This window comes from Hylobates moloch, unplaced genomic scaffold, assembly GCF_009828535.3.
Source record: "Hylobates moloch isolate HMO894 unplaced genomic scaffold, HMol_V3 SCAFFOLD_1, whole genome shotgun sequence".
In the NCBI taxonomy this organism is placed as follows: domain Eukaryota; kingdom Metazoa; phylum Chordata; class Mammalia; order Primates; family Hylobatidae; genus Hylobates; species Hylobates moloch.
The window spans coordinates 109,324,893-109,333,112 of record NW_026652276.1 but is presented as its reverse complement, the minus strand read 5'-3'; the positions used below and the strand labels follow the sequence as shown (position 1 = coordinate 109,333,112).

The 8,220-nt window shown below is 43.3% G+C and overlaps 1 non-coding gene across 1 annotated transcript; it reads left to right on the top strand.

The window, feature by feature from the left end:
- Positions 1 to 676: 676 nt before the first annotated feature.
- On the top strand, positions 677 to 783 carry LOC116809783 (U6 spliceosomal RNA). Its single transcript, XR_004369969.1, has one exon. It is a non-coding gene; the product is annotated as a U6 spliceosomal RNA (small nuclear RNA).
- Positions 784 to 8,220: the final 7,437 nt, after the last annotated feature.

Sequence of the window (8,220 nt, the reverse complement as noted above, 5' to 3'; positions counted from 1 at the left end):
CAGGCGTGAGCCACCGCGCCTGGCCTAATATTTATATTTTTTGTGAAGATGGGGTGTAATTATGTTGCCCAGGCTGGTCTCAAACTCTTGATCTCAAGCAATCCTCCTGCCTCGGTCTCCCAAAGTGCTGGGATTGAGGCATGAGCTATCACACCTGGGCTCTGGAAGTTTTTAAGAAAAGAGTCTGGCCTGGCCTGGGCAGCCATGAACCACTTCCCTGATGGGATGTAGTGTGGGGGAGATCTGGGGATCAGTAAGAGGAATCTAGGCCAAGAGGCAGAGATGGGAGAACAACATGGCTCAGGAAGGCAGGCAGGTACATACAGATCAAGGGAATAGAGAAAATTGTGGGAGCCATAGGACTCCAGGTTGTGGAAAGCATGCAGTATTAGAGGCAAGACTATGCACAGCCCCTCCAGAGGCCACATACACGAGAAGAGACTTAACACAGCCTTGCTCTGTAACCGAACCAGGGTTCAGCTGCTGACCACTTGAAAGCCTTGCACAAGAGGCAAGAATTTGTGGGAAGAAAAGCTGGTTGATTTGGAGGCAAGCAAAGCAAGAAGATGGTGGACTATCGTCCCAAAGTACCATCTTAAGTCACAACCAGTTTTAGGCTCTTTTTATGTTAAGAGCAGGGGGAAGGGGGGCAGCTAGGATCAAGATGTAACTGACAGTGCTTGCTTCGGCAGCACATATACTAAAATTGGAACGGTACAGAGAAGAATAGCAAGGCCCCTGGGCAAAGATGACATGCAAGTTCCTGAAGCATTCCATATTTTAAAAAATAATTTAAATTTTAAAAAGAGGTAACCGACCACCGCAGACATCTGGGCACTAGTGAGGGTCCAAGGAGGTTGGAAACTTCTCCATCCTTGGTCAGGTCACAATGCTCATATAAATTTTACAACAAAACAGCTAGCTGTTTACATACTTCTCCCTTAATCCCAGAGTTAGTTTTTAAAACTACATGATTGCTGTGTGTGCGTTATTATCCCAGTGTTCTAAAATTATCCTAGGCTACATGTAGGAATGAGTAAAGGTCCCTTAAACAAAAATGGAGTTAGTTATGTTTGTTCTTTTACTGTTTCTCTGCTATAGTTCAAAGATGGCTTCCTAATGAAATGAAGCTCCTGGGACTCACCCTCATGCAATCGCCGTTCCTTAAATCTCAACAGGCCTGTGACTCTGCATGGCTTCTGAAGCTGTCATAAGAAGTCTTGGTCGGGCGCGGTGGCTCATGCCTGTAATCCCAGCACTTCAGGAGGCCGAGACGGGTGGATCACAAGGTCAAGAAATCGAGACCATCCTGGCTAACATGGTGAAACCCCTTCTTTACTAAAAATACAAAAAATTAGCCAGGCGTGGTGGCCGGCGCCTGTAGTCCCAGCTACTCAGGAGGCTGAGGCAGGAGAATGGCGTGAACCCAGGAGGTGGAGCTCGCAGTGAGCCGAGATCGCACCACTGCACTCCAGCCTGGGAGACAGAGGGAGACTCCGTCTAAAAAAAAAAAAAAAAAGTCTTCTGGCTTCCACTGGGAGATCTTGGAAAGTTTGCACTGTAAGCGCTTTGCAGTTGGCTACCCCAGGTTAACATGAAAAGAGAGTGTTGCCTAGCTAACCTACACAGCTCTGCTACCCCCACTGAGACACCAGACATATCAGAGAAGATCTGAACCTTCAGATGACCCCAACTGTAATCAATATCTAAATGCAAAACTGTTTGAGAGATTCACAATAGCAAAGACATGGAATCAACCCAAATGCCCATCAATAATAGACTGGATAAAGAAAACCTGGTACATATACACCATGGAATACTATGCAGCCATAAAAAGGAATGAGATCATGTCCTTTGCAGGAACATGGATGGAGTTGGAGGCCATTATCCTCAGCAAACTAGCGCAGGAGCAGGAAACCAAACACCGCATGTTCCCACTTACAAGTGGGAGCTGAATGATGAGAACACACAGAAACATGGGGAGAACAGCACACACCGTGGCCCATCATGAGAGTGGGGGGAGGGAGAGCATCAAGAAGAATAGCTAATGCATGTGGGGCTTAATACCTAGGTAATGGGATGATCTGTGAGGCAAACCACCATGGCACACATTTAGCTATGTAACAAACCTGCACATCCTGCACATGTACCCCTGAACCTAAAATAAAAGTTGAAGATTAAAAAAAAAACTTTTGGAGAGACCCCAAGTGAAAACCATCCAGCTGAGCCCAGTTCACCCACAGACCTGTAAGAGCCAAATAAATATTTTCTTTAAACCACTGCATTTTGTGCTGGTTTGTTCTGCAGAACTAGAGGAACAAACTTCGTGCCTGGAAGTTGGTGCTTCCAAAAAAAGAAGAAAGAAAAAGAAAATATTAAAACAAGGCTCAAGACATACAAATGTACCAGTGGATCAATAGGGTTGCCCGTTTCTCATCTTGAGTAACAAATGCTGCCCAGATAGGCTTAAAGGCACAGAGCCTGATGGATGGAGTTTGGCTCCTGTCCACCTGTTGAATTTCTACAGTCTTTAATTTGTCTGAGTCATGTGTTTTCCTGACTGACACCGATAGTTCAGTGTGTCCTTCTGGGCACAGTGCTATAAAATTATAGTCGAGTTGATTAATAAGGTATCTCTATTCCCCTCTTTCCTTCACTGCCATTTACAAGAAAATAGCGTGAGTGAGTGGCAGAATATAGCCCTGTCAGTATCCTGCCTTCACAGAAATAAAGAAAAATGTGAAACTGTCAAATCTCAAGTGTTCTATATCCAAAGGAACATTACTGCATCCTCTCTGGCATCCCTCAACATCCCATAATGCTCCTATCAGTGAAAAAAAAACAATAGCGTTATGTGCAGATGCTTCTTCTGAGTTTATTTTTATTTGGTTCGGTAATAACCAGGGTGATTTCTGAATCCCAATAAGACAGCTACACACAGTATTCTTGTCTTCCCATTCAGACAGAAATATAGTTTATTCACCATGCCAGCCACACTAAAATGCCCAGAAAGTTTCACATTGGTCTATGACAGAATTCTAGTATCATTGGCAGAGATTTTAGGTGTTATCTAACCTACCTAGTAACCGGATTCATTGATTTCCTCATTCAAAAATTTGCTATTGAATACCAACTATGAGTCAGGCACTGTGATTGACTAATCCACTTTTTTCTCTTGTGACAGGTAACTGTGGTCTGTAAACTAAGAATGAACGCCTAAGCCCCACCCCCACCCTGCTGCCCCAACCGACTGAACAAACTCTCTTGGCCAAGGGGACCCCAGAAAAACCTTAAAACTGAGTTCCCAGCCACAATGGGACAGGGAGTCAGACATGCCTCATAATACATGCCCTTTTGCAGTTCAGACACAGCTGACCAGCACTAATGTTAAAATAGAGACCACAAAACTGACAGAACAGACTCTTTGTGGCAATAAGATACCAAATTCTAAACAGGATCTAAGGTCATGTCAGGCAAGGGTTAAGTCAGACCCCCCTACACTTAAAGAATGAACTACACTCAAGGTTCAAACCACACAGGGTTTTTTTTGTTTGTTTTTTTTTTCACTTTTCTCTAGCAGCTAAACAAGCACTGACCTTGGGATAAGTATTATTAAAATATTAGCTCACCACCAGACACTAATTAACTGATCCCCTCCATTCCACCAGTCACAACTACAGTTTTGATTGCACAAGAGGCTGCTTTCTGTATCTTTCTCCTGATAAGAAGATCACCAGCCATGGGCTGGTTCCATATGGTTTATAGAGGCTGCACACTTGAGTAGCTCCATATCCTGAAAAGTTGTTTTGACATTTAGAGGCTAACTGTAATACATTTAAGTGCTAAGTCTCCACCACGATGTGAACATGGGTCCTATGTTAGATGCATGTTTGTTCAATACGCATACATTAGGACAACCTTCATGAATATTTATAGCTTTTCCTTAACCTGTTGCATATGTATGTTTAGCCAACCTGTTCAGCATAAACTCCTGCCCCAGCTCCTCCTCCTCCTTTGATGTGCCTATCTCTGGTCTGGGCCAGAGGCTGTGATTCCCAGCATATGGGATGGCCATCTTGCAGGATATAACCCTTTACAAGAAATAAAGTCTTCTCTAAATTTATAAATTTGTGATTTTTTTTTTTAAGTTAACAGGTCTTAGCCTACAGAGCTTTATTTACTTTGGAGTTCTGGCAAAGCTACCTCTGAGCCAAGGTTTAGGCACGTGATAATCTGTGTGTTTCTATTGCCCAGTCTTCCAGAATGGTGTTGGTGCTTTTTTTTTTTTTTTTAGAAACTTGGTTATCCAGTTCTTTCTTCAATTCCGAGACATATTTTCTATTCTTTCAATAAACTCTTTTTCTTAGTTAAAATTACCAGGAGTCCATTTTTGTGGCTTACAACTAAGCAACACCAACTGATACAGTTCTACTTACAGCTGAGATGGCATTTGTTTTCTCCTAAACTTCTTGCAGTTCCAAATAAAATAGACAGCTTTATAGGTGTCTGTCTTAATCACCTTAGGTGTTGGTGCCACCTCTATTCAATGGAAGAAAGTTTTGACCACGAAACCTTAAGTCTTGAGTATCCGTTCTCTGCTAGGCCAGATGGGGAAGTCCAAGTTGAAAACACAATGCGTGTGCACATCTAATCTGCCCTAATAGACTGTAAACTCCTTGTTGTAAGAGACTATGGCTTATTCAATTTCGTATCCTTAAAATGGTGATTCCTAAGCATGGATGCTTCAAGGGTAGTGGATGTGGTTTTTGAGACTCATCAGAATACAGACAGTCATTAGATGGATGGAAGTCTTAGAAACAGATAATGGTATCTTGGGAAATTGGAAGGGTTTTGTATTAGTTCATTCTCACGTTGCTATAAAGAAGTATCTGAGACTGGGTAATTTATAAAGATAAGAGGTTTAGTTGGTTCACAGTCTGTACAGCCTGTACAGAAAGCATGATGCTGTAATCTGCTCGGCTTCTGGGGAGGTCTCAGGAAACTTACAATCATAGCAGAAGGCAAAGTGGGGTGCCAGCATTACACATGCTGGGAGCAGGAGGAAGAGAGAGGGGGGAGGTACCACACACTTTTAAACAACCAGATCTCATGACAACTCATTATCACAATGACAGCATCAAGCGGGAATGGTGTTAAACCACGGAAACCACCCACATGATCCAATCACCTCCTACCAGGCCCTACCTCCAACATTGAGGATTAGAATTAGACATGAGATTTGGGCAGGGACACAGATCCAAACCACGTAAGGATTTAAAAACTAAACCCGGGGTAATATCAACATTTAAGATAAAGAAAGATGTGGAAAGAAAAGCCAGCAACAGAAGCAGAGAAAGGAATCAGAGAAGCAAGAGCCAAGGGTGTTAGCACAGAAGTCAGTGGAGACCCAGGTTTTGAGAACCAGGCCATGGCCAACAGCACCACGTGCTGCAGAGAGTCCAGGCCAACTGTGCACTAAGAAGAGTTCAAAGAACTCAGCAACAAAAAATCCTCTGATGATTCCATTCCCAGCAAAGCGATGAGAACAAAAGCCAGCTTGCCCCGGTGGACACGCAGAATTGAGTCATGACGATGACCCCTCATTGTGGTGCTTAAAGGGAAGAAGAAAGAGGGGGCAATATTTCGTGTGGCAAAAAATGAGATGGAGAGGAGCTCTGGCTGTTCTTTGTAAAGGCTCAAATAATTAAATGAATTATTGAATGAATTATTACCTTTCAAAAGAAATGCCCTCACTAATGGTGAATACCCTGCACACCACTAAACCCCAAATTCCATTTTAAAATCATAAAAGTAATTGGCACTTGGATAGGACTTTGTAGTTGACAATGCATGGGTTAGTACTCTTTTTCTCTGGCGTTTAAGCAAAAGTGATTTACTCAAAACCCCAAACCAAGAATAGTCTTATATGGAATCTCCAACAAACTAAGGCTCTAAAACCCTCCCTTTGATCAGGGACTGAGAGCACTTGAAAAGAATACTGTGTAATCCTCCCACTCCGCCTCAAAAAAAAAAAAAAAAAAAGCAACAAGCACTGATGCAAATAGCAAGTGCTTTGAACTGAAAATCACACAATGGCAGGGGAGCATGAAAAGTGCCCACATGAAGGTTTTCACTAATGGAGACAAAGACAAAAATAACCCGCTTCCTAACATGTTCAATAGGGCGTAGAGAGTAAAGCCAATGCCATTTTCATGCTCTCTGGATGCCAAAAGTTTTACCCGTATAATAATGCATGTTTCTAGTTATTTTATTCTATTTTTTAAATGCCTCTTAACATTACATGGCAAGATCACACATCTTTAGGTTAACATAATAAAGTAGTTCAGTGGCTATATTCTGTATTCCATCCTCTCTGCCCAGTAGCCAGTCAATTTCTTCAGAGACGAGACCTTGTCTACCTAGTTCACATTATATTCCCATGTCATAGCACCATGCCTGACATGTCATAATTTTGTTCAGTTAATGAATGCCTTAGCTAAGCCCTCATTATCCATTGCCTGAGTAATTATGTTCTCTAATGAATGCCTCTGCTTCCATTCTCCCTCCTGTATCAGTTATCTATTGCCTAGTAGCAAATGATGACAAAATTCAATGTCTCAAAACAATAGTAATCCTTTCTTTTGCCCTTGATTGTGCAATTTGGGCAGGGCTGAGCAGGGTCAGCCCCTCTCTGTCCCATGTGGAATTCGCTGAGAATGAAGGATCCACTTTCAAGATGGTGTAGTCCCGTGGCTGGTAGTTAACACTGACTGTCAGCTGGGAGCTCAGCCCTGGCTTTCAGCTGGGGTCTGGAATTTCATTCCTTGTGGATCTTTCCACAAATGCTTGGGCATCCTCAAGACATGTTGGTGAATTCCAAGAACAAACATATCAAGAAGCCTAGGAGGAAACTGTGTTGGGTTCTGTGATCTGGCTTGGGGGTCTCACAGTATCATAAGCCTGCCCAGATCTACTCAATGGAAGGAATACCCAAGTCATATTGTAAGAAGAGCCTGTTGGATGTCTGATATGGTTGCAGCCATGTACACAATCTCCCTCGTTCTTTTTAACCATCTTTTTCAATGCTCCTACATGATTTTTTAAAATGCAAATCTAATTGTGGTTAACGCTCAGCTTAAAAACATCCACTGTAGGCCTGGCACAGTGGCTCACACCTGTAATCCCAGCACTTTTGGAGGCCGAGGCAGGCGGATCATGAGGTCAGGAGATCGAGATCATCCTGGCTAACACGGAAGGATGGAAACCCCATCTCTACTAAAAATACAAAAAGTTAGCCGGGCATGATGGCAGGTGCCTGTACTCCCAGCTACTAGGGAGGCTGAGGCAGGAGAATGGCATGAACCCCGGAGGCGGAGCTTGCAGTGAGCTGAGATTGTGCCACTGCATTCCAGCCTGGGGGACAGAGTGAGATTCCATCTCAAAAAAAAAAAAAAATCCATTGTTCCTAAGAACAAATTCTAGGCCAAGCACAGTGGCTCATGCCTGCAATCCCAACACTTTGAGAGGCTGAGATGGGAGAGCCTAGGAGTTCAAGACCAGCCTGGACAACACAGTGAGACTTCATCTCTACAAAAAAATTAAAAAATTAGCCAGACATGGTGGTGCACACCTATAGTCCCAGAAACTTGGGAGGCTGAAGCGAGAGGATCATTTGATCCCAGGAGGTTGAGGCTACAGTGAGCTATGATCCCCACTGCACTCCCACCTGAGTGATGCAGTGAGACCCCATCTCAAAAAAATAAAATAATAATAATAATAACAACAACAAAGCAGAGAAATCTTCCATGACCTGGTGCCTGCAGCCCCCTCAGTTTCACCTCCTACATGGCCCCCCGGAGCCACATCAGTTACACACTTTCCTCACATGTTCTTCCTGCTACCTCCAACAGGTCATTTCAACTGTCTCATCAGGTGCACACTCACTTGGAAAAGATGAGTGATCATCCTTATCCTCACTGTCCTTTCTCTATTACCCTCTGAGGATCATCCAGAGAAGGCTTCCATTGGACTGAGTACTCTCCATTTTAAGTAATCATTTCTTTTTCTTTTTTTTTTTTTTGAAACTAAATCTTGCTTTGTCACCCAGGCTGGAGTGCAGTGACATGATCTCAGCATGCTGCAACCTCTGTTTCCTGGGTTCAAGCCATTCTCCTGCCTCAGCCTCCCAAGTAGCTGGGATTACAGGTGTGCACCACCACA